Genomic DNA, 25,724 nt, shown 5'->3' on the forward strand with positions numbered 1-25,724 from the left:
CTTTGTTATATTCAGACATGGGTACATTTCAACAGTCTTTTGCAATAAATATCATAAAATAATAGAGATTCGCATAATAAATATTCTTTACAATAAAAAAGTTTAACAGGCTTTTGTCTTAAAAATAGTCAGAATTCAACTTTGTGATTTATACTTAAAATATACAAAAAGCACCACAATTTGTGGTTAAGGCGATGAAAACACAGAGAAGATTAGAATTACTCCGCGGCTAACTAACTCAGGGCCCAAAAACACCATTAAGGAGCCAAGATCACTTCAGGCAGCATAGTTCTGTGACATCTATAGATTCATCAGCTGTCAATACCAAGTTCAGTTATCCAAGTGCCCTCGATGACAACAATGGGAGGGAGGGGAGAGAAAGAGTATGGGTGCTGGAGGCAGTTGAGTCCTGCAAAACTATGAAAGCTGGAATAAGGATGAGCACGGTACACACACTGGATCTCCAATGTGAAGGCTGGCACTGTAAAGCGAATCTAAAATTACACAGAAAGGAAAAAAGAGGGACTGGCATCATTAGAAAAAGTTCACACCGAAACAGAAGGGAGAGCAATGAGGGGCAAGAAGGCAAAGTGGTTAAAGGAAAAATTTTATGTTATAACAAAAATATATCCCCCATGCTACTCAAGGGTCCAATGCTATGAAGACAGCCCTAAGAGGAGACAGATTCAATACATAGCTTATTTCAGCAATTAAACGGTCACTTCTTTAAAAACCAATGTCCCTGTTCCCACAGTGCCCCGCCCCAAACTATTTTAAATCCTTGTAGCCTGGGGTGGGGGGTGGGGTGAGGGGTGTTCATGTGTACAACTTTAGAAAGTTCCTTGCAGAACCAAAAGGGTACACCAAAGCCCACTGGCTCTCAACGCCCCTCAAGTGGATGGCTGAGGCTCTCATGGTAAGTGGGAACCAGGCAGTTTCACAGTCCACGTTCACTGAAGAGCATCCATGAGAGTCGAGTAAAATCCATGAGTCAAACCTTAGGAACCAGGAAGGAGAAGATGGGAACCGGAGGAGTTTTCAAAAGAAAAACCAGTATCTAGAAGGATCTGTTTGTATAACAGCCATCATGTGAAAGCTAGACGTTCAGGAGGCTCAACCCACCTCCAAAAATCATGATGGTTTACCCTGAGCCCAGGAGGGGCGGCTCTCCAGTTTACAATAGACCATGTTGGAGTTCTTGCATCTGCACCCCGGACGGTGGATCCAGTCATAACAGCCCCTGCATAGCTTCAGGCATCCCTTAGCGGGAGGATAGCAGAGTAAGCAAGGTAAAAAGAGAGCCATCGCCCCCATGCACAGGTACCGAGAGCAGCAGTGTGACTGTGTGCAGGAGCAAGGGTTATCCGAGTAAGAATCCCCCTCGTCGTCATTGGAGCAGTGGTAGAAGATGCCCTTGACTAAGCACATGCAGGTTCCATATTCCACCATGCTCTCAGCAGAGCAAAGGCACTGACCGCCCATTGCAGGCCAGACAGGACGGCAGGGTCCTGGGAGCTGTGCATTCTCCACACTTGCATTTCCCACACTGCTCGCAGATGAACTTGTGCTGCGTGACGTCCTCTTTCAAGGAACCCTTCAGGTCATCCACAATCAGTTGCTTGGGCTGGGTCCGATTGCCCTCTCAGACCTGTGCCCAGGGCTTGGTCTGGCTGGTGGTGACCTTCCCAGCAGTCCCTGCTCAGAAGAGGCACTGCTGTTGCTCCCAGAACTGGCTGCACTTCCAGTGCTGGTAGATCTGCTCAGAATGGGGCCCCTGGCATTATTTGTGAGTCCTGAATGTCCCAGGTAGCTGGTAGGTCGATGCTCATAGTTATTATTCACATAAATTGGTATAATTTCATGAGTCCTTTCATGCTTGTCTTGCCTTGGTGCTGTTCGAGGAACGGGTCTTTTCACCACAGAAGGCCTTTCTGTGTACTCATTGCTACCTCGGATGGCCTTGATCTGGTCCAAGGACAAGATAGCAGCAAGCGGGATCTCCCTCTCATAGTCTAATCTCTGCTGGCTCTCCAAGGAGGGCTGCTGGATCACAACTAAGGAACTGCCACTGATATGTTGATTTTGGGGATCCATGTGTAGTGATCTTGAACTCTGGCAATCAGTAGGACCCTGGCATGCATCTGAAATCCTACTGCAAAGATTGGAGATGGCTTTGCAGCACAAGCTGTTCCTTATCTGGGGCCCGGAGCTCGGTCGGGTGCTATCACTCCGCAAACCACTGCGTGCCTCCCAGAGCGATCCCACTCCGGCTCAGCAGCATTTCAGCTCCTCGCCACCACCTCCACCTCAATCTTGGTAACTTTAAATACACAATCTAATAGCAGTAAATATGCATTCGTGTTAACAAGAACCGTCTCACTCTCCTTTCATTGGACACATCTTGAAGGACCACCAGCAGCGGAGGGTATTTGTCTTCTTCTTACAAAACATTTTGTCTTTCCTTCTTCTGCAAGGTCTTTCTCAGAAAATACAGGTAGTTCAAATGAGAACAATCAAAACCACAAATCTCTCCCCCTACAAGGTCAGCATTCTCCTTGCAAGAGGATGTCATCTCAAGCGCTAGAGCAGCTTCCAATTCAGAATCAAAATAATCCTCAGTGCTGGTGCTCCACTCGAGGGAAGTCAGCCTCCGAAGCATCTGACGGGGGAGGCCCTGCTGCCTGATGCAACGCAGCACTGGGGGTGTAGAGGTCAATAGCAGCCAGAGATGGAATTCAAGATTCTGAAAGAATTTTGTTCTCTTTCCTTGTTAGCCCAGAATTTCGAGCTATGCCCTCCAAGGCTCTTAGTTCAGAAAGATGATTATAATTTACCTCAGGCAAACGGACGTCTGTCTTAATCCCTTCTTTTTCTTGTTGGTTCTTATTTGCCTGAAGGAGGCTCTTTTCACTAGTCCCTGATGTGGCCATGTTAATATTAAAAACGCCTGATGGAGAATGTTTACTTGAAATGGATTTTAACATTTCTTGGTTTTCTCACCGACTCTGAAATTCTGTACTCCTGGGATAGTTCCCATTCCAGAGTTAATATCGGAAGCCATGGTAGAAAGATTCTGTGTAAATGGAGGGACAACCATGACTGGGTTCCTTGGGTGATCCACACTGCCATTGCTGCAGTCTCTGAGGCTCGTTGAAGGCACTACTTTGATGGGGCTTGTCCCACTCTCATGGAGACAGCGGACATTTGACCCTCGAATGGCTTTTTCAACTTTCACTCCATCAATTTTTGACTCCTTTATTTGAAATACTTTAGAATCCTTAATTCTGCACCGTGTTTTTCTTTCTTCACCTAAGGAATCATCTTTTTCCTTTTCCTTCTTCCTATTGCAAGATTTTTTAGATAAAGAAATATTTCTCCCACCTTTCTGTACTTTTAATTGTAGTTCCTGAGAAAACCTCTCAGCAAACCCATCCACACGAAAGAAGTCATGGTTCAGGAGCTCCACACAAAAGAGCCTTTTATATGGGTCAATATGCAAGCATTTCTTTGCTAAATCTAGCACTACTTCTGAGAGTTTGGGATAGCGTCTTTCAAGAGGTTCAATTTCCTTGATTTCAGGGAATCTTACTCCAGCAAACACAGGATTTTTATAAAATAGCTCCTGATGTCTTGGAATCAACTTACCCAAACAAGTCATAGTGTGGTATAACTGATCACTATCAGACTCTCCAGGAAATAGGGGTTCTCCCATAAGCATTTCGGTTACCAGACAGCCAATGGCCCACACATCAACAACCTTGCCATACTTGACATCACCAACCCACAGTTCTGGAGCTCTGTACCTTCAGGGTGCCACATAATCAGTGTAAACCTCCCCGGGAGCTGCCAGTGTGCGGGCAAATCCAAAATCACATCACTTGAAAACACCAGACTTGGAGACTAATATATTCTCTGGCTTTATATCTCTGTGTATGATATTATGACGGTGACAAATTCCAATTCCATTAATAATCTGACACAAATACTTTTTAACTGTTTCATGGTCTAACCCATTTGGAAAGAGTTCCAAGTCATCAAGAATTGTGTGGTCAACAAATTCAAAAGCAAGGTACCATCGGGGTTTTTTCTTACACACTTCCAATAGATTTACCAGATTTTCATGCCTCAGTTGCCTTAATAACTTGATTTCTCGCATAGTAATTTCTTAAACCATTTTGTCATCATCACTTTCTAAGAACTTTTTGATGGCCACGATCCTTCCAGTATCTTTATTCCTACACTTCATCACCATTCCATAGCTCCCTTCTCCAACCAATCATAGGTTCTCATATTTTTCCATTTTATATCAAAACCAATAGAAATTTTCTTACTGTGGAAATGTCTCTTTAAAATTCTTCTCCTGGAAAGACCCAAAGGTTTTCAACTTGGAAATACATTTGAGGTGAAGTGCATCTCGCTCACTGGCCTGAAAGATGCAAACTCGCTATGCCAGAGCTGTGGTGGTTTCCTGGGCAGACACAGTTGCAGATCCCGGGTGAAGCTGACTGGGGTGCAGAGGGGCTTCAGCCCCCCCCCCGCCCCCCCAGGCTCACAGTTCTGAGGACCACGGGGCGCATGCTGTCGTTGTCAAGGCAACGGCCTCCCTTCTTCTGCAATCGTAGGCACAAAAGTCTCTGGAGAGAGACTCAACCCCGGTCAGGATGCACCCATGGCAGGCACCAGCACCTGGGAAGGCTGCGTCTGCAGAGAGATCAGCTGAGGGGAGAGGGCACTGCCTCCCAGGCCAGAAGGTGTCCGGTCCTTGGAGTCTGTGAACCAGCGGCGTGCCAGCCAGCCACGGGCGAAGGTGTTCCAGGGCTCCTTTTTATAATGTGCAGTTTGCTATGTATACATGCAGGTTTACCTTAAAAATCGTCACCCCATAATGTTTGTTTAGTAATTCCCAGATAGCTTTTTGGTTGTCTCAATAAATATATGTGGTAATGAGACTCTGGTGGGGATGTTTTTGTGTACTACCTTGTACAGGTCAATCTCACTTAAAGTTGCAGTCAAGGTTCAGGGCTGAGTAGCAGGACAGTTAAACAACATCGCTTACAAAACAAGGCCTTAACAATGGCTTTTCTAGGCTTGTGTATGTTACGCCTTTCACAAGTGTGCGACTGACAGCAAGCCAGAGTGCAAGTAGATAACAAGACAACTTTCATCAGAGAAGGAAACTAATGATTTGTAATCCTAGGACTAGATTACATTTGTTTTTATTTCCTTTCCCTATAATTATTTGGGGGGGATTTGAAGAAGCCTCCAGTATAATGACAAAGAGAAAGGAAAGCAAATGTCTTGGGAGTCCAGCTGATAAAAGAAATAATTTGTCATCTCTGTGCTAGTAATATGGATTTCTGAGGGAAGACATTTGTTTTTTTTATTCCAAACCATTCAAGTGACTCCAGGCCTTTATACAAAACCATAATAATCTTCTTATGTAATCATGTTTTCCTTTCATACCCTATTAGCACCATCTGAGGGAAGGAAATAGGATTCATCTAAAGGTGTTATACAATCTGTACACAATTGTGAGTTCCTTTCAATATGTTGCGACAGTTGAGACATAACACATCTCAGCTCTACCCAACCTCATTTTCAAGAAAATGGTTGTGAAATTAAACATGACAGGGGGAAAGAAAACAAGGGAGGTAGATAATTACCAAGCAGCCTTTAGAATTCTGTGTTCATAGAGAAAAATCAAGAGAAGTAGAAAGCAGAGCATCTCACTGACCGTGAAAGTGGATCTATTTTGACCTGAAGGATATCCAGGTGATGATACTGAGAGAGTGTAGAAGGTCCTTCCTTTTGCACTTTGTTTTAGAGATTGGACCTTCAATGTATCAACAACCTCTTAATTTATCCCCTATCCGTAGTTTCCTAACCAGTGAATGTGAACAATGGGAAATAGCCCAAAGATCTCCTAAAAGGATCATGGTATACCCGATCTCTTCTTTGTTGCCATGTGTCTAAAGATGATGCTTGATACAATAGAGGAGAACATGCCTAGGACACGCAATTTTCCTGACCAACCATCTTTTTGTAGTAGATAGCCTCACCTTCTATGTTCCAAAACATATCTTCTCAACATTTCTCCGTTTGGAATCATCTTGACATGGTTTCCCATGCTCTTCTAAAAATTCCCCCTACCCCACAGAGATTACATCACCTGAACTCTCCTTTTGCTTCTCTGACAACTCCTCCTCTTCACTAACATAGCTTCCTCTGTTTCTACATCTCTGTTATTGTCCACTTAATTTACCTAGTCACTCAGAGCTGACATATTTAAGACGGCATTGACTCCTCCCTCTCATCCATCTTCCACACACAGTCACTTGTTGAAACCTAACAATAATTTCTACAAGATGCATCTCTCCTCAGTCTGGTTCTGTCCTCATGTGTCTGCTCTTCACATCATTGTCAAATTCTTGCAATAACGTTCTACTTGCATTTCTTATTTCAAAGAAAAGTTTATTAAACCCAACCTCTACTTGCTCCATTTTTAAAATACAACATCCAAACTCCAAAGAGTTCAGTGTCTCAAAGCTAGTAATAATTGGAGTCTGGGATAGAGATAGATCAGATTTCTTCTCAATTAGAGTCTTTATCCTGTTGCCAAGTTTCTTTGGTGCTCCTCCCACTGCAGACCATCCAACATGACACAAACTCAGATTTAGACTTCCGTTTTCAATAGATAATCCAACTTTCAAAACCTTTGTTTGCTACCTTATTTCTCATTATACCTAGTTTGAAACCAGATCTCAAAACCGCTTCATTCAAGTGTAATCTGGAAACCCTTCGTCCGAATACCTTGGCTCTAATCAGTGACTACTAAAGGCGAATGGCAAAGAAAGGGATGGCAATCTTTGAGGGTAGAAGCAAATGCCATGTGCTGTCACATACACCCGATCATATTCAGGTTCACCTCCATTAGAATGAGTAGAAACTGAGAAAATAGATCTGGGACAAGCTACCCCACTGAAAGAATAGCAATGACACGTTCTTGCAAAATCATTATTTACCGAGCTAATAGAATAAATTAATTAAGAGATGAGAGTTGTGTAAACTAGCTACTTATGAAGCATTATAGCAAGTAGTACAATTAATACTCTGAAATTCACCATCCCGATTGAGCCATAAGGAAGTAGAGGGGAGTTAATAGGACACTTCATGGGGAATAAAGGAAGGTGAGGAAAGGTGATCACATCTAGGAAGGAAGGGACAAGAAGGTATGAACAACATTTTTCTCAACAGTTGCACCTGTCTATCAACTGTTCAAAGGAATTCGTATAAAGAACATTAGCAGCATGGATAATGTGACATTTTAAAGGACACTTCAAAAAATGATTTATTTTATTTTTGTGGTTGCTGAGAATACACACTGTAGAATATAGACCCACTGAACAATTTCAAAATGTCAACTTCAATGGCACTGCTTGCATTCTTCAAGTTGTACAACCAGTCTCATCCTCCTTTTCTGAATTATTCCTCTTCCATTCACGCAAACTCACTGCCCTCACTGTTGTAACTAATTTCTCTTGTTGCTGTTGTGAATTTGTTCTTGTGTAACCCACTGCCATCGAGTAGATTCTGACTCAGCACAGGAGAATGGTCCCTTTGAGTTTCCTTCTAATGTATTCTTGGAGTTTTTCCTTCTCTGGGAAGACTCTTACCTCTCCATCTATCTTAATCGATAATTTGTCTGGGTAGAGTATTCTTGGGTTTGCGTTGTTTTCCTTCAATTTTTGGAATATGGTACTCCACTCACTCCTCTTCTTCATAGTTTCTGCTGATAGGTCTGAGCATATGCTTATCTGGGAACCTTTATATGTGATTGCTTGTTTTTCTCTAGCTACTCTCATGATTTTCTCCTTTGCCTCAAAGTTGGATAGTTTAACTATTATGTGCCTTGGTGACTTCTTCTTGGGATTCAGTCTAGCTGGTGTTCTTTCAGTCTCCTGAATGGTTGCCTGGTTTGCATTCATTAAGCTGGGGAAGTTTTCCTTCAAGAATTCTCTCACTATTGTTGCAGATGACTTTTTTGTTGTGTCTTCCTCCGGTATGCCAACAATTCTAATGTTGTTATGCTTCATAGCATCAGACATAGCTCTTAGATTTTCTTCAGCTTCTCTGATTATCTTATTAGATTCTTGTTCACGTTTGTTGAAGTCTGCTTGGCTGTCCTCCAAGTCACTGATGCACTTCTCTGATTCCTCCAGTCGATTCTCAAGCTCTGTGTTTCTGCTATTGGTTTTTGTTATCTCCTCCCTAAGCTCCTGTATTGCCCTTTGGTGTATGGCATTTATCTCCTTTATCATTTCATCCTTTTTCTCTATTGTTTCCCTCATATCCTGTATGACTCCAAGTAGCATTCTGAAAATTTCTTTCTGTGGCAGCTCAATGTCTGCTTCTTCTGTGTATGTTGTTATGTCCGGGATATCTTCTGCCATTGCCTTTTGTTTCTCCTGGTTTTTTTTGTTGAGGTGGTTGGGGCTGATGGTTGTTTGCATTGCATTGTTTTAGAGGAGCCAGGTGCCATTTTATAGGGAGTCTAAGAGCACTGGCTATCTCTAGGAGACTTGTAGAAATTCTTCTTCGAACTGCCTACAGCTAATTATTACTATGGCATTAACCTACCCCTTTACCTTCCTGTGGCTTCCCTGGGTTTCCGAGACTTTAAATCTTGATAGGAGCAGACAGTCCCATCTTTCTCCCTGGTGTTTTCAAATTTCTGACCTTGCAGTTATCAGCTCATGATGTCTTTGATCCCATATAGATAGATACTAAAGAGGACAGTGTTTAATGTAGATAATCTTTACTAGCTAAGCTAAACCATTGTTTGGCTTTAAAGAAGACTTCAATGAATATATTTGTTTTATAAGGGCAATAGTTTCAGATTTATCCACCTTCCATATCTTCAGAGAATCTGGATTCCATGAGAATTTGAACTTCTGTTCCACATTTTAGGAGTCCTAGTGACATGGTATCCACAGGAGAAAGACAGGGCTTTCAACTTCTGTAAGAGATTAGTCTTGGGAAATCACAGAGACAGTTTTAAGCTGTCTTAGGGGGTCACTGTGAGGCATCCTGGATTCAATGGTAATGAGTTTGCTTTGGTGGCATAGTATGGAGACTTGATGGTAATGTCGGGTAAGTATTGGGGTGCTAACCACAGGCCAGAGGTTTGATACCACCAGCTGCTCCTCAGAAGACAGATGAGCTTGTCTTCTCCCTTAACGACAGGAGGGGATTCGTTTTGGAATTTCTCTTTCTTGATCAGGATTCTTCTATAACGCCCTTGATCAAACTGTATAAAGGTTTCCATAAAAAAGGCAAACTTACTTCCACCGAGTCCATTCTGACTCTATAGGAATGAGACCCTATAGGAATGAGACCCTATAGGACCCTATAGGAATGAGAAGAACTGCTCCTATGGGTTCCTAAGGCTGTAAATCTTTCAGGGCGCAAAAAGCTTCATCTTTCTCTCATAGAGAACCTGGTCGTTTTAAACTATTCACCTTGTGGTTAGAAGTTTAACTTGTAACCCACCCTGCCACCCGACCTCTTTATTTAAAGTATTAAAAAAAAAAACATTGTCATTGAGTCAATGCCAGCTCAAAGCAACACAATAGGACAAGGTAGAACTGCCCTTGTGGGCTTCTAAGTATACAACAGTTGATGGGAGTAGAAAGTCCCATCTTTCCCCTGAGGAGCAGCTGGTGCTTTTGAATGGTCAACTTGGTGGATTGCAGGTCAACTGGTAAGCATTTTGCCACCAGGTCTCCTTGTTTAAAGAAATAGTTCCTATCAAAGGTGGTATTTCATTAGCACAATACTAGGAGACTGTTTTTGTTAATTCTGTATTAGAGATGAAAGCAAGCAATAAAACCAGAGGCTCTGAGAATGCAGCTTTTCAAGGACACACAGTTGGTAGGGGGACTGAGCATAGGCTAATTCTCCTCCAGAACTTAGCTTTAGTAATGCGAACTATAATTGTAATTCCTTGTTTTGTAACTATGGCATTCCATAAGAGCAAATATCACATCTGTCTGGTTCCCCATGATATCTGAGTGCTTAGTACAGAGTCTACCCTAAAGAAAAAGGTTTAAAAATATTTGCTGAATAAATTAAAGACTAGACAGAGGTTGTCAGTTTCTTCATATAGAATAAAATATAGATTTCAATTCCAGTTACAAAAAAACCCCACTTAGGATTTGAGATAACTTTATGTTCGCTATAGAAATCTATTCGAAGATCCATTTATTCAGAGTTATTCATGGCCCTGCCTTACTAAAATCTGAAAGAAAATTTAATTTAAAATATAATTCAATTCAAAAATTGCATATCATCTTCTGACTCAAAACAAATATCATTTGGTTTGTAAAACAATACTGGCATGAGATTCAGAGTTATTTCCTGTCCCTGAAATAAGTGATGTTGCACAGATGATTATTGTTCCCATAATTAATATTTGCTGTGGGCAAGTTCCATTTTCTTGCATTATGAATACACTTTACTCCATATTATCTTCCACCACGGTGATTTAGGTTCACTCTTTCATGTTATATAATACCATTGTTATTTCTTTTGTGAGGATCACAAAAATTTATAAGGTAATTAAGAATCATAACAAATATGTAGCTCTGAGAAAGGCAAGTGATCTGAGAACAATGCAAATAAATTCAATTAATTTTTATTAAACTAAAGATTGGAGGAGTGCATTTTCAATTCAGAAAAAAATACTCCATGGATTGTAAATGAAAGTGATTTCAGAAAGAAAGGAAGACAGGGCCTAGATTTATTTTGCCTTTCCCCACAGCTCTTCACTTACAATTCTGGCGTTCAAATTAGCCTGGGACTTCGTGCCACCAAGAAACTGGGCAGGTGGGACCCAGTTCCAAATACGCTAACCTCACTTCACAGCCCCATGATATTTGAAAGCATGAGTTCTAAAGAAAATGGAATTAAAACTTCAGTGGAACTGATTACCTGGAAGGCCAAAATATAAATCAATTCCAAAAAAGGCTTAGATAAATTTATGAATGAAAGGCCCGGGGGAGGGGGTGAAAGTCAAAGAGGAAACATTATATTCTTAGAGCTTAAATCGGGAAAGGGTCTCAAGAGATCATTTGCTCTAGTTGTGTTCCTTTAGGCAGGTTTAAAAAAAAAAATTCCCCACTTTGCTGATGAGACAACAGAAGCTCAAAGAATCACTTGCCGGAACTACACAGCTAGTCAAAATGGATCAAGCCCAAACTCAGTAGCTGTTGAGCCCATGACAATTCATAGGCGATTGTAATCTTTAGGGAAACATCTGTCACGTCTCCCTCTTGCAGAGTGCTGGTGGATTTGCATCGTTCTTTTGGTTAACAGCAGAGAACGTAGCCACCGCACGATGAAGGCCCCGAATGTGTCCTGATCCTGGATTGGAGGTTTCAAGTGTTTTCACCCCTGGGGGCGTTTAATTTGCATTATATATTTTCCTACTAGCCTTTGTATCATGGCGCCGTAAAACACAGACGTTTTCTTTTTGCTTTGTTTTCCTCACAAGGATCTCTCATATTTAAACGAAATCCATTTGGTCTACAGTTTAAATCTTCTTTTTGTCTAACAGGAATCCATCCATAAAAAATAAAAGGAATTCTTCTTATAAGTAAAAGTCTTCCAAGATCTATGCAATGTGTCAATTCATTTGAATTTCTGACCCTAAAATAAACCTGGAACATCATTTGGCACTTATTATAATGCTACATTAAAAGCATTTGAGCTTAAATTAGAAGGTGGAAAAAGCAGTAGTAGTGTGTGTACACAGAATAATGCAGTCACGCGACTATGTAGATCATAGCAAACTATAGATAGCATTGAGAAGAATGAAAACTACAGAATATTTTACTGTGCTCATACATAATTTGTACATGGACCAAGAGGCAATTATACGAAAAGAACAAGGAAAAGGCAGATGGTTTAAAATCAGGAGAACTATGAGTCCAGCTTGTGTCCTTTCACCAGATTTATTCAGTCTGTGTCCTGGGCACATCTTCCCCGAAGCTGGACTCCATGAAGGAGAGCTCAGCTTCAGGATGGCAGACAAATGTCGGCGATATGTACGTGACATAGTGTCGCTTGCTGGAAGCAAGGACTCGAAGCCCTTCCTGATGAAGGTCAAGGACCACAACCTCAGCAGGGATGACAACTCAGTGTGAAGAAAGCAAAAACACTCACGACTGGACCAATACGTGCCATCATGATAAACAGAGAAAAGATGGAAGTTGTCAAGGATTTCATTTTACTTTGACCCACAACCAGCGCCCAGGAAAGCAGTAGTGAAGAAATCAAAATTATCGGATTGAGGAAATCTGCTTCAAAACACCTCTGTAGAGTTAAAAAGCAAAGATGACATTTCAAAGACGAAAGTGCACTTGGGCATTTTCAATTTCTTCATGAACCTGTTAAAGTTGGACATTGAATAAGGATGAGAGTTGGATAATTGATCCATTTGAATGATGGTGCTGGCAAAGAATATTAAAAGTAGAATGGATTTGCCAGAGGGACAACCCAGCCTTGAAAAAAGTACAGCCAGAACACTGCTTAGATTATCAATGGTGACGGAGGGAGGGAGAGGAGGGGAGGGAGGGGAGAAAAATGAGGATATGATACCAAGGGCTCAAGTAGAAAGAAAATGTTTTGAGAATGATGATGGCAACAAATGTACAAATGCGCTTGACACAATGGATGGATGGATTGTGATAAGAGTTGTATGAGCCCCCAATAAAATGATTTTTTTTAAAAAGAAGGAAGGGTGGTGAGACTTTATCTTATGTACTTTAGACCCCAGGTCTTTGGACATTTCATTATAGTATTTTACTTTGTCTTTGAGCTGTCCTTTAAAATTTATGTTCAGATATTTTGCTTCATCATTTATTTCAATTGCTTTAACTGCTCTATGCTCAAGAGCATGTTTCATAGTCTCTTCTGACTGCCACTTTGGTTTTCTCTTTCTTTTTGTTTGTTGTCTTACTATATAGTGTTTTTGATGTCCTACCCCCTCTTGTCAGATCTTCTGTCATTAGTTTTTAATGAGTCAAATCTATTCTTGAGATATTCTCAAAATTCAGGTGGGATGTATTGAAAGTCATGAACTCTCTCATGAACTTGTTTTCTTCAGGTTCAACCTGAGCAATTGATGGTCTGTTTCACAATCTGCCCCAGCCCTCATTTTGATTGCTAACATATTAGATCATGAGGGCACCTGTTTCTTACCACAGATGTAGTCAAAATGATTTCCTGTGTATTTCATCTGTCAATATCCACCTGTATAGCCGTCATCTATGTTGAGAAAAGGGTATTTTCATGAAGAAGTCATTTGCCGTGCAAAACTCTATCATCCATTCTGTAGCTTTCTTGGTATTTTCTAGGACACGTTTTTCAACTCCTGTGCTCATTCCTCTGACTCCAACTTTCACATTCAATCTCCAATAATTATCAATGCAGTTTGATTGGCTGATCAATTTCAGACTTAAGAAATTGGTTGACTCCTTCAAGTTCTTCGTCATTAACTTTAGCGGGTGATGTATAACTTTGAATAATAATTGCTGTAACTAGATTTCCTTGAGTCTGTCTAGATATTACTGTTGCAGACAACATTGAAATTCAAGATAGATCTTGAAATAGCCTTTTTGACGGCTAATATGATGCCATTCCTTTTTAATGTGTCATTCTTGGCTTAGTAAACTACATGGGGTATTCTAGATAGCCAATATCAGTCCATTTTGTCTCATCAATGCCTATAATATTGATCTTTATACATTACATTGCATTTTTCACAATGCCCAGTTTTCCCAGATTCATAGTGCATACATTCTACATTCTCATTATTATTACATATTTTCAGCTGTTTCTTCTCATTCTGAGTTGTGCCCATTAGCAACTGAAAGTCTGAAAAGTTTTGCTCCTTCCATGCCATTATGGTTCACTGCTTTGAGAAGTTAGATCTTCCACAGTCATATTTTGAGTGTCTTCTGACCTGAGAGGTCACTTTCTGGCACTGTATCTGACAATGTTCTGCTGATATTCATCAGGTTTTAGTATATCAGAAATGTCCTATTCATGAAGCTATTCAGAAAGTTTTCACTGTCTAATCCCTCAGAAGCGGGCTGCCTTTTCCTTTTGCAGAGCATGTTCTTAGCCTGGAGGCTCTGCTGAAACGCGTTTCCTTTACGTGATTCAGCTGGCATTTGAAATACTTTTGGCACACCTTCCAGCATCATGGCAACACGCAGGCCACCATAGTACAACAAACTGACAGACAAAAATTTATAGCCTGAGAAATCCTATGCAGTAGTTCAACTCTGAAATTATGGGTTTGCTATGAGTTGGACTTAACTGGTTGGCAGTGGGAAGTCTCAGCTAATAAGAGTCACCTCCCTTTCATGCTTAAAGAACCATTTATTCCTCGTCAATGAGAGTGGCGCGTGATGGGGACCCAATGCCCATCTCTAGACAACTGGACATACCTTGCAGAGGGGGAGTGGGGAGATGAGTCACTTAGGGTTCAGTATAGCAATAATGAAACCCACAACCTTCCTCTAGTTCTTAAACGCTTCCTCCACCCAACTACCAGGACCCCAATTTTGCCTTGCAGACCTGGTTAGACCCGATGATGCACAGCGGTACAGATGGGAATTGGAAACGCAGGGAATCTAGAACAGATGAACCTCTCAGGACCAGGGGTGACAGTGGCGATACCAGGAAGGAAAGGGGGTGTAGAAAGGGGGAATGGATCACAGGGAGCTACATATAACCTCCTCTCTGGGAGACGGGCAGCAGAGGGGTGGGTGAAGGGAGACGCCGGACAGTGTAATATAAGATACAATAATAATTTATAAATTATCAAGGGTGCATGGGGGAGAGGGGAGGAGGAAGGGAAGGGGAGGGGGGAAAAGGAAAATGAGCTGATTACGGGAACCCAAGGGGAAAGCGAATTTTGGGAATAATGAGGGCAACAAATGTATAGATGTGTTTTACACAATTGATCTATGTATTGTGATGAATTGTATGAGCCCCAATAAATTGATTTTTTAAAAAGAACCATTTATTCAATAAATGGTCAATAATTTGACCCCATTCTTTTGCAGACCAGGCCAGGAAAAGTACATTATGCTTGGTAAAGTAAAGGGTCAGTGAACAAGGGAGGGTCCTTGATGAGACTGGTTGACTCAACATTTTAAAAACGTTCCCTCATAAGAGGTGTGTTATCTCCCATCCAGCAGGTCCAGGATCCAGCAGAAGAGCTGGACTAGCACAACAATAGCAGATACTTGCATTCAAAGAGGATGAGGGACATCCATAGAAGTCCTGGATCCATGACAATTCTGAAATTCAGACAGAGATATGATCCACAATTTCTTCATTAAAACCCACTTTTAGCCCTTGTCTCTGGACTCCACCCTCTGAACTCTTGGTTCAGCTTCTGAGTTGTCTTTCCATTTTCATAAAACACAGTCCATGTTACAATGGAGCAGATTACTTGGTGTAGTTTCTGCTCATAGAAATGTAGGATCCCAAATTAAAATACCGTATACACTCGTGTAAAAGTCAAGTTTTTCAGCACATTTTAATGCAGATTTTATGGTAAAATTAGGTGCCTTGGCTGATATTCATCTTGGCTTATCCTCAAGTATATATGATAATTGAATTTTGTATTGTCTCTGTTGTTTCGTTCCAAGATGATATAGCTATTATAAATATTTTGTGATCTTCTTGTCGATTAACTTATAATCCATCTCATTATACAAAAGCAATACCCCGAAAAACTGTTTAAAGATAAAATCTAATTTATAATGGGACTTCAAAACTTTAGAAGAAAAGTTTCATTTCCTTTTTTTAAATAATTTTATTTGGGGCTCTTACAGCTCTAATCACAATCTATACATATATCCATTTTGTCAAACACATATGTACATATGTTGTCCTCAACTTTTTCAAAACATTTTCCTTTTACTTGAGTCCCCATGATCAGCTCCTCATTCCCCTCCCTCTACTACCATGACCCCAATTCTATCTTACAAATCTGCTTGGACCAGAACATGTATACTAGTACAGATAAGAGCTCCCAACACAGGAATCCAGAACAGGTAAACCGCTCAGGACCAATAAGGGGAGCAGCAATACTAGGAGGGTAAGGGTTGGGGCGGGGTGGTGGATAAGGGAGAACGGACCACAATGATCAACATATGGCCCCCATCCCAGGGGCATGAACAGCAGAAAAGTGGGTGAAATGAGACAGCAGTCAGTGTAAGACATGAAAAAGTTTCATTTCTTTTCATTCAATTTTCCATGTACTTTTTGAAGCCTCCTCCCCTGTTATGTTGCTTATTGTGAAGCTGATGTGAGCCAACACCCTTAATATTCTTCAGTGTCATAGTGTCTACCTCAAAGTGTCTGTGAAACTTTGGTGGGGAGGGTGAGGGGAACTGAGGAGCAAACAAGGAATGCATTGGGGTGAGCACCAGCGCTGACTGTGATGAATACACAACTGTTTTAAAAAACAACTTAACTATAGAAGTGTATGACAGGTGAATTTTATATGAAGAAAAATGCTAAAAACAGTTGTCCAATGGTTACCGTGGGTGAAGGAGGAAGAGTTTTTGCTTAGGGGGCATTGAGCTTATGCTAATTGTGGTGGAATAATTTGGAAAAGTATATCAAGTAAGGTTGCACAACACAAAGTATCATCCATGGCATTGAATTATACATATAGAATTGAGTTGGAGAATTTTGTGTGTGTATATATATTATTTTTAGCAGCTTTATTGGCATATATTTCACATATCATACAGTTTAATATTCAGTCACGTTAAGATTTGTGCAATCATCACTGTAGTCAATTTCTCTTCATTCCCAACAGTTTGATTGGCACATAGTGTATATTTTTGCTACAATTAAAACATAATAATAATTACACTAATAAGTACAAGAAAAAAGAAAATGTTCTAAAATCGATTGTGGTACTGATTGCACAACTTTTCTTGATATAATTGAACTATTGAGTTGCATGATATGTGGAAGAAGTGCCAAAAACATTTGCCCATTTGAAAGGGTCTATATTGTTGTTAGCTGCTGGCCAGCCAACTCCACCTCATGATAGCCTCTTGTACGATAGAGTTAAAATATGTAGTATCGAACCATTCTCATTATAACGGAATCCATTGTTGCCTTCCAAGCTAGGGGGCTCATTTGCCACGATATTAGACAACGTTCTCTTGGATCCGTAGGGTTTTCACTGTCTAATTTTTTTAAGTAAAACATCAGGCCTCTCTTACTCTGGAACGCCTCTGAAACCTGTCTACTATCTGGGGACCTGCTGGTATTTGAAATACTAATGACATTGCTTCTGGCATCACAGCTAAATACAGGCCACCAAAGTACAACAAACCAATAGACGGGAGTAGAAGGGTCTATGAGGCACCACCTTAACGAAGAATTTGCAAGTCACACTTTGTCTTCTTTTCTTTGCAACCATTTTTTCCCCTAAAGTTCATCTTTGTTCTGAGGTCTTCTTATTTTGAAAATCCTCTGACATTGGTGGTGAGGCAAACTTATTTTTAAGCCCAATAAGTCCCGGCTCTGTTATATGTCTATTAATTCTTGAAAACGGAATTGCTCTTTCTTTAGCAGACCTCTCTCTACCATTCTGTATGAGATGCAACTAAAAGAAACCAGTTGATAGTTTTAACAGTCCATATGGAAATATCTTTACACAGATCCTTCATTTTGGGTACATTTCCTATTTTCTTAATATATTCCTGTAGATGAGCGTTTTGTTAAACTTTCTGCCACTGCCGAAGTCTTTTCCCGCTAGGTTCCAACAACATTTCCCTTGCTTTCTTTTAAGATCTCACTAACACCTTTATTCAGAGCCAAGAAGCCTTGTGTTTTAAGTATCCTCAAGGTTCTGCCAACTTTCTGATGCTGCCTGGTCCTAAAGCCATGGCACAGGTTTTCACTGATATGCCAGTACCACTCTACTAGTAATGACAACTCCTAAGGTTATTTAAAACAAAAATATTTTATGAGCTCATGGATCCTATAGGCCAGAATCTTAGAAAAGTTTAAATGTGTGGTTTTCTGCTCCCAATATTAACTGGAGATGATAAAATATTCAATTTAATTTATTGTTAAGCATTTTATTGGGGGCTCATACAACTCTTATCACAATCCATACATACATCAATTGTATAAAGCACATTTGCACATTCATTACCCTCATCATTCTCAAAACATTTGCTCTGCACTTAAGCCCCTGGCATCAGCTCCACATTTTTTTTTCAGCTCCACATTTTTTCCCTCCCTCCCCACTCCCTCCTCCCTCATGAACCCTTGATAATTTATAAATTATGATTCTTGTCATATCTTACACTGTCCAACGTCTCCTTTCACTCACTTTTCTGTTGTCCATCCCCTAGGGAGGAGGTTATGTGTAGATCCCTGTAATCGGTTCCCCCTTTCTACCCCACTCTCCCTCCACCCTCCCGGTATCACCATTCTCACCAGTGGTCCTGAAGGTCCTGGATTCCCTGTGTTTCCAGTTCCTATCTGTACCAGTGTACATCCTCTGGTCTAGCCACATTTGTAAGGTAGAATTGGGATCATGATGGCGGGGGAGGGGGGGCATTTAGGAACTAGAGGAAAGTTGTATGTTTCATCGTTGCTACACTGTACCCTGACTGGCTTGTCTCCACCCCGTGACCCTTCCATAAGGGGATGTCCAGTTGCCTACAGATGGGCTTTGGGTCCCCACTCCACACTCCCCCTCATTCACAATAATATGATTTTTTGTTTTTTGATGCCTGATTCCTCATCCCTTCAACACTTCGTAATCACACAGGCTGGTTTGCTTCTTCCATGTGGGCTTTGTTGCTTCCGAGCTAGATGGCCACTTGTTTATCTCCAAGCCTTTACGACCCCAGACGCTATATCTTTTGATAGCTGGGCACCATCAGCTTTCTTTGCCACATTTGCTTATGCACCCATTTGTGTTCAGCAATCGTATCAGGGAGGTGAACACACAATGATATGATTTTTTGTTCTTTGATGCCTGATAACTGATCCCTTATTTTTGAGGAGTCATTTTAAATTTTATTTTAAATAAATTTTCTTTTCTTTACTAGTGTCATTCAGTGGTACTCATCTAGTGGATGGTATGCACTGGAGGGTCCCACCAGATAACTTCGCATATGTATCTGGTGCCTTTGTAGGTGATTGGGGCTGATTCATAATACCCCAAAAGGTATGATGAAGTTCTAAACCCTAGTACCTTTGAATGTGACCTTATTTGAATATAGGGTCTTTGCAGATGCTATTAGTTAAGATGAGGTCATTAGAGTCAGCCCTAATTCAATACGACTGGTGAATCGTGTCCTTATATTAAAAAGCAAGAGAGAAGAGATAAAAATAGGCACAAAAGAAATATAGCCTTGTAAAGATGAGGGCAGAGATTTGAGTGATGCTTCCACAAGCCAAAGAACACTTGGGCTACCAGAAAATGGGAAACACAAAGAGGGCTCTGCCATTAGATTCTCCAGAGGGTGTGTCTATTCGTGTTGGTGCCTGAATTTAGACATCGAACTTTCAGAACTGATAAACAACAAATGTCTCTCATTTGAAGTCCAATGGAGCTAATGTGTATCAGTAGACCTAGGAAACTAATGCAATAGGAATGGCTGGAAGGCCGGGCTTAGTTAAAATTTGACCGGGGAGAAGCAGTCTCAGAGTGGTAGAACTTCTTACACGGTACTGGCTTCCCTCGGGGTGAATGCACCAAGAGAAACAGGTAGCGCTTCAAAGTTTCTATAATTTAGCCTCTGAGAAAATGTTAGTTTTACCAGTTTTACAAGTGCACCCCCTCCTCCCGCCCCACCAGACACAAGCAGAAGGAAAATGGATTCTATGGTGCCATCGGGAAAATGTCAAAGAATGTGTGGCTATGATTTCAATCAACGTGCTAATTCATTCATTTAATTCTTTTCAGATTTGTAAGGATGGTGATTATACTAACGATTACCATTTATTGAGAATGTTTTATCTTCTAGGCACTACTCTTTAATACTTTACATGTATTATTTCATTTAATCCTCATAAAAGCCCTAAGAGGCTAAATTATTGCTATCTACATGGCAGATGAGAAAACTGAAGGATATGGGGTAAATAACTTGCCGAAGATCCTATAGTTAACAATTGATAAAATATCACTTAGCAAGGTATACCTTGATATACTTAGACAGATCAGAATTAGCTTAAAGCAAGTCCCTGAGTGGGTCTCAAGATTGGTGGACACCCACATACACAGCTATAGAACCTTTGGCCTATAGAATTTAGACTTCTCAGCCAACAGAACCATGTGAACACATTCCTTTAAAATCTATTTCTGTCTTTATACATATTCAAACAAACACACATACATAAACACACACACAAACCTGAGGAGATTCCAAAAAGTTCATGGAAACATTTCATTGACCTTTAACTCCATTTTAAAGCTCCTTTTCTAGACTAGAGATTTTTGCAGTCTTACACGTCCCCAAATATGTACATAGCTGAGAAGAAGAGTAGAATAGTTCTGGCAAGATGCCGACTCGTTATCTGGAGGCAGAATACTCGCAAGGAAACATTCCAATTTTGATCCTGTGGCCTACAACTCATGGAAGCCCACACACATTATGGAAGGCCATCTGTGTACCTTAAAGCCAACTGATTTGATAACATGCAACCCTTTCATAAGAACATATAGACCACTGTTTGGCAAAACAATTGTGCCTCAAAATCCAGCCAAGTTAACACACACAAAAAAATAACCACCACAATAATATTCTTAAAATAAAACCAAAATATAAGTGCATTGGGGGAGAAATTTAATAATTGTTTCTCATAACCTATTTAATGGTCTTTTATTATAACATGGGAAAATGAAGGTAAGGAGAATAAAACAGCATGCAATGATTGGCAACAAATACAAGGAATTTATTAGGTTGTGCTTCAGGATGAGGAGGGTAGTAGAGAGGGACAATAATATTATCAGGACTCTTTTATTTCCTTTAATCATAAGAAGACTTAAAACAAAGTATCAGTATGTTAATAATAATGAGTTCTGAACAGAGGTCGATTTACAAAAAATAACTCATAATAAGCACTGAAATTCTATCCCTGTCCAAACATCAAACATCCGTATTTTAGACAATTTTAAAATAATATAGCAAACAATTACAAGTCAAACTCTGGGACTAAACTGCTGGACTTGAGGGGTAGCGTTCATAATCCAGGTCAATTTTTAAAAGTTTATAATGGTAATATTCTACATCCTGGCCTAATGTGTAGCATCTGAAGTCTTAAACCTTGCAAATGGCCATCTTAGACGTGTTTATTATTTTCATCCTACCCAGAACAAAGGAAAATGAATGAAACAAAAGACTCCAGGAGGCAATTAGTCCAAAGTGCTTGAACCACTGCCACTTCCACCCCAAGACCAGAAGAAACAGATGGTGCTTGGGTAGGACCAAGACTACAGTCGAAGATCCCAGTTAGGATACAAATGTGCAACAAAATCCAACTTTCACAAAAGGAGAAGAAGAAAGATAAAATAACAGACTTACTGTGGGGTCTGAAAGGCTTGAAGATAAACAAGTGTCCATCTAGCTGAGAAGCAACCAAGCCCACATGGAAGAAGCACACCAGACCATGTGATCATGAGGTGTCAATGGGATCAGGTATCAGGCTTCAAAGACCCAGAACAAACAATCATATCATTGTGAATGAGGGGGGATGCGGAGTGAAGACCCGAAGTCCATCTGTAGACAACTGGAGTTCCCCTTACAGAAGGATCACAAGGGAGAGACAGCCAGTCAGGGTGCAGTATAGCACTGATGAAACATACAACTTTCCTCTAGTTCTTTAATGGCCCCCACTATGATGACCCCCAATTCTACCTTACAAATCGGGCTAGCCCAGAGCATGTTCACTGGTACAGAAAAGAGATTGTAATACAGGGAATCCAGGACAGATAAACTTCTCAGGACCAATAATGAGAGTATTGATACCAGGAAGGTACAGGGTAGGTGGAGGGAGAAAGGGAGAAAAGATCACAACGATCGACATATAACCGCCTCTGCCCCCAAGGGGGACGAACAACAGAAAAGTGGGTTAAATGAGACAGTAGTTGTTGTAAGACATGAAAAAATAATAATAATTTATAAATTATCAAGGGTTCATGAGGGAGGGAGGGTGGGAGGTGAGCTGATAGCAAGGGCTCAAGTAAAAAGAAAATGTTTTGAAAATGATGGTGGCAACATATGTACAATTTTGCTTGACAAAATGGATGAATGTATGGCTAGTGATAAGAGCTGTAAGAGTCCCCAAAAAATGATTTAAAATGAAATCAATAAACCTAAAAAATAAAATAAAACACCAGACTTACTGGTTTGAAAGAGACTGGAGGCACTTACAGAGACCATTGCCCTGAGACAAACCACTAATTTGAAAGTCAAGACACAACCAGAGGCCACCTTTCCGACAAATTAAAGGCACATCTACAAAATAAATAAAGCCCTTAAAAGAATGTGCTCTTTGGAACAATCAACTGTACAAGACAAAGGCCAACATGGGTCACAAAGCAAAGATGAGAAGGTAGAGAGGGCCTGGGGAACCCGATGAATGGACAGGGAAAACGCCAGAGGACATGCGGAGAGCAGGAATCACAACCATCGCACCAACCAGCATTGCCTGTTTACAGAATCACAGAACTTCCCCTGTGATCTTTGACCTAAAGCACCACCAAATGTTCCTTAAAAGTACTCCCACTACCATGACTCGAATTCGACCTTGCAAGTCTGGCTAGATCAGAGGAGGTACACTGGTACAGATAGGAACTGAAAATACAGGGAATCCAGGACGGATGAGCCCTATAGGACCAGTGGTGTGAGTGACAAAACAGGGAGGGTAAAGGGAGAATGGGTAGGAAAGAGGGAAACGATTACATGGAACTGTGTGTGACCTCCTCCCTGGGGGACAGACAACCGAAAAGTGGGTGAAGGGAGACTTCGGACAGGGCAAGATATGACAAAATACCAATTTATAAACTATCAAGGGCCCATGAGGGAGGGGGGAGCGGGGAGGGAGGGGGAAAATGAGGACCTAATGATGTCGAAGGTTTAAGTGGAGAGAAAATGTTTTGAGAAACGATGTACAAATGTGCTTTACACAATTGATGTGTGTATGGATTGCGATAACAGTTGTATGAGCCCCTAATAAAATGTTAAAAAAAAAAAGTACAAGTCAAGCTTGTCCATCTTTTACTTAACAGATTATGGCATTATCTGACAATTACGCCTTCCCCTTTCTTGCTTTCACTTATAAAAATTGATCCATGATGTGCTCCAAGCCATTTCCCCCTTAGTTTCTTCTCTTTCTACAGTCAGCTGCGCAAGATCACATCATCTGCTTTGACCCAAGGGGACTCTGAAACACAGAAGTATTAGTCTTGACTTGCCGAGTAATGTCTCACAACTGCAATGACTACTAGAAACTGCTCAGTGCTGCATACGGTCACTGCCCCCTCCAAAGTGGTGGCCTGGGCATGCGTCATACCTGCTATTATCTTAGATGCTCATCATATCCTGAAGGATGCATGCAAGCGCAATTGTGATCATTTCTAATTTCTCATAATATATGTTTTGAAATTTTTACATCTGAAGCCCCGTTGGCATAGTGGATTCCTCGATGGAAAGATAACTGCAAGGCCAGCAGGCTCAAACCACCAGCTGCACCGCTGGAGCATTCCACACAGTTGAGGATTCAAGGTCTGGGAAATCCACAGGAGCCATGCTACCCTGTCCTATAGGCTCCCTTTGTGTCAGAATGAACTTAATGGCAGTGAGTTTGCATTTGTGAATTTAAAGTGTCCCAACATCTAGAGGAATTAACTTTAAATATTTGGATGTCTACTTGTTCAATAATTATAGGCAGATATGTACGCACAGAGAGACATGCAGATACATGAGTTTGTCATTTATGCTTTTCCCTTCACAAAGCCATGCATATATTTCTCCCTTTTTAACATTGTTTTTAGAGACTTCATAATTATGGTTTCTTTTTCTATGAGATTCCCTGTTGTTGGACATTTAGAATTTCTCAAGAATTTTCTATGCGAAACAATGCTTGGATGAACATTCTCTGAACTGAATCTTTGTCCACACAGACAATTATTGGCTGATGAGAAATTCTTCAGTGCCTCAAAGTAGAATCACAAGGGTAAAGGTTATGCATTTCCAAGGCTTTTGCCTCATATAGTAAACTATAAAACAACATTGAAGTGTATATATATATATATTAAGGTGTAAGTGTGTGTGTGGTGTGTGTGTGGGGAGAGAGAGAGAGAGAGAGAGAAGAAATCTCTTCCACAAAAATCTGTATTTTATCTTTTCTGTGATTCAGAATATTCACATGTCAGGTTACTTCAAGTGAGGTACCTGCAGTGTTGGCCTCTGGCTTTCCTCAAGAGCTACCTCATGAGAAAGGCAAGCCCGGAAGAAAGGACACCTTCATAAAAGAAAACCCCCCAAACTATAGAGCTAGGTGTCCAGATCCACTGGCTTGTCCAAAAATAATTGGCTCATTAACTAGCCAGCCTGGCTTAGTCCCATTATCAAAGACAAATAGGAGAATAGGCTGTGGGCTAGCATACCCTCCCGACATACCAATTATTCTTTGGCTACAATACTATTGGGTACGGTGTACTTTGATATTAGGGAAACATTAAGCAGGCTTTAGGCCTGATGCTATGATCTAGGCACACATAGACCAAGGGAAGGGACACAGGAAATGATCAAGGGAAGCAGCACCGAGAGACCCAGCATGGACAAGGAAGAGCAGCAAGAGCTTATTAAGCACAGGACAGAGGTCTGGCTCCTGTCTTTATAGCTATGGAATTTGGTGGTCCGCTTGAGTGTGTTTTATGAAAGGACTCCTGGACACGATGTCTATGCTTTAGCAGGGGATGGTCACCAAGAAAACCTGCTGTTGTGCAGGTTCGACAACCTTTGCCCTCCCCTTGCCCCCAGCCAGCAAAATCCACTGGAAGAACGTTGACACGGAAACTGTCCCAACGTTTATTGGGCTTCTTAGCTGAAGATAACCTTCCAATTTTCACCACCGAGTATAAAAGACAATAGACAAGATACGGTGAAGGGAAAGGTCAGTTGGGCAATTGCTCTGGCACTCACCTGTAAGAGAAGCTCAAGTCCTAATGGGATTCATGGACCAAATGTAAATTGCTCTCACTCCCAAGTGAGGGGTTCTGGTGGCACAGTGATTAAGCACCCTACTGCTAACCAAAAGGTCAGTGGTTCAGGCCCATCAGCTATGCTGATATAGGACTAAAAAAACCCTGTCAATCTGATCCCATTATGAATATAGCAGAAAAGACTATAGGACAATTGTCCTCTGTTACGTAGGGGGGGGGGTGTCCCTGTGAGTCAGAATTGGCTAAAGGACACACGGCAACAACAACCCACTGAGGTAGACCATCACTTCAAGTGGAATTTAGAAAACAAAGTACGTAAGTCCAAACCTTCATCGCTTCTATTTTACAGACCTATGTCTCTTGAGTAAATATGTCTACAGAGCCACATATTCAGCAACCAGTTCGTGAAAAGCAGAACATTGGTCTTCCAACT

At 40.9% G+C, this 25,724-nt stretch overlaps 2 pseudogenes; both read right to left on the minus strand.

Moving 5' to 3' along the window:
- Window positions 1–867: 867 nt before the first annotated feature.
- LOC101641666 lies at window positions 868–2,094 on the minus strand (annotated as a pseudogene).
- Window positions 2,095–2,598: 504 nt separating this feature from the next.
- Window positions 2,599–4,300, minus strand: LOC101641979 (annotated as a pseudogene).
- Window positions 4,301–25,724: the final 21,424 nt, after the last annotated feature.

The sequence above is a fragment of the Echinops telfairi genome, unplaced genomic scaffold (assembly GCF_000313985.2).
Source record: "Echinops telfairi isolate 266 unplaced genomic scaffold, ASM31398v2 ScPeMD7_6080;HRSCAF=6971, whole genome shotgun sequence".
NCBI lineage: Eukaryota > Metazoa > Chordata > Mammalia > Afrosoricida > Tenrecidae > Echinops > Echinops telfairi.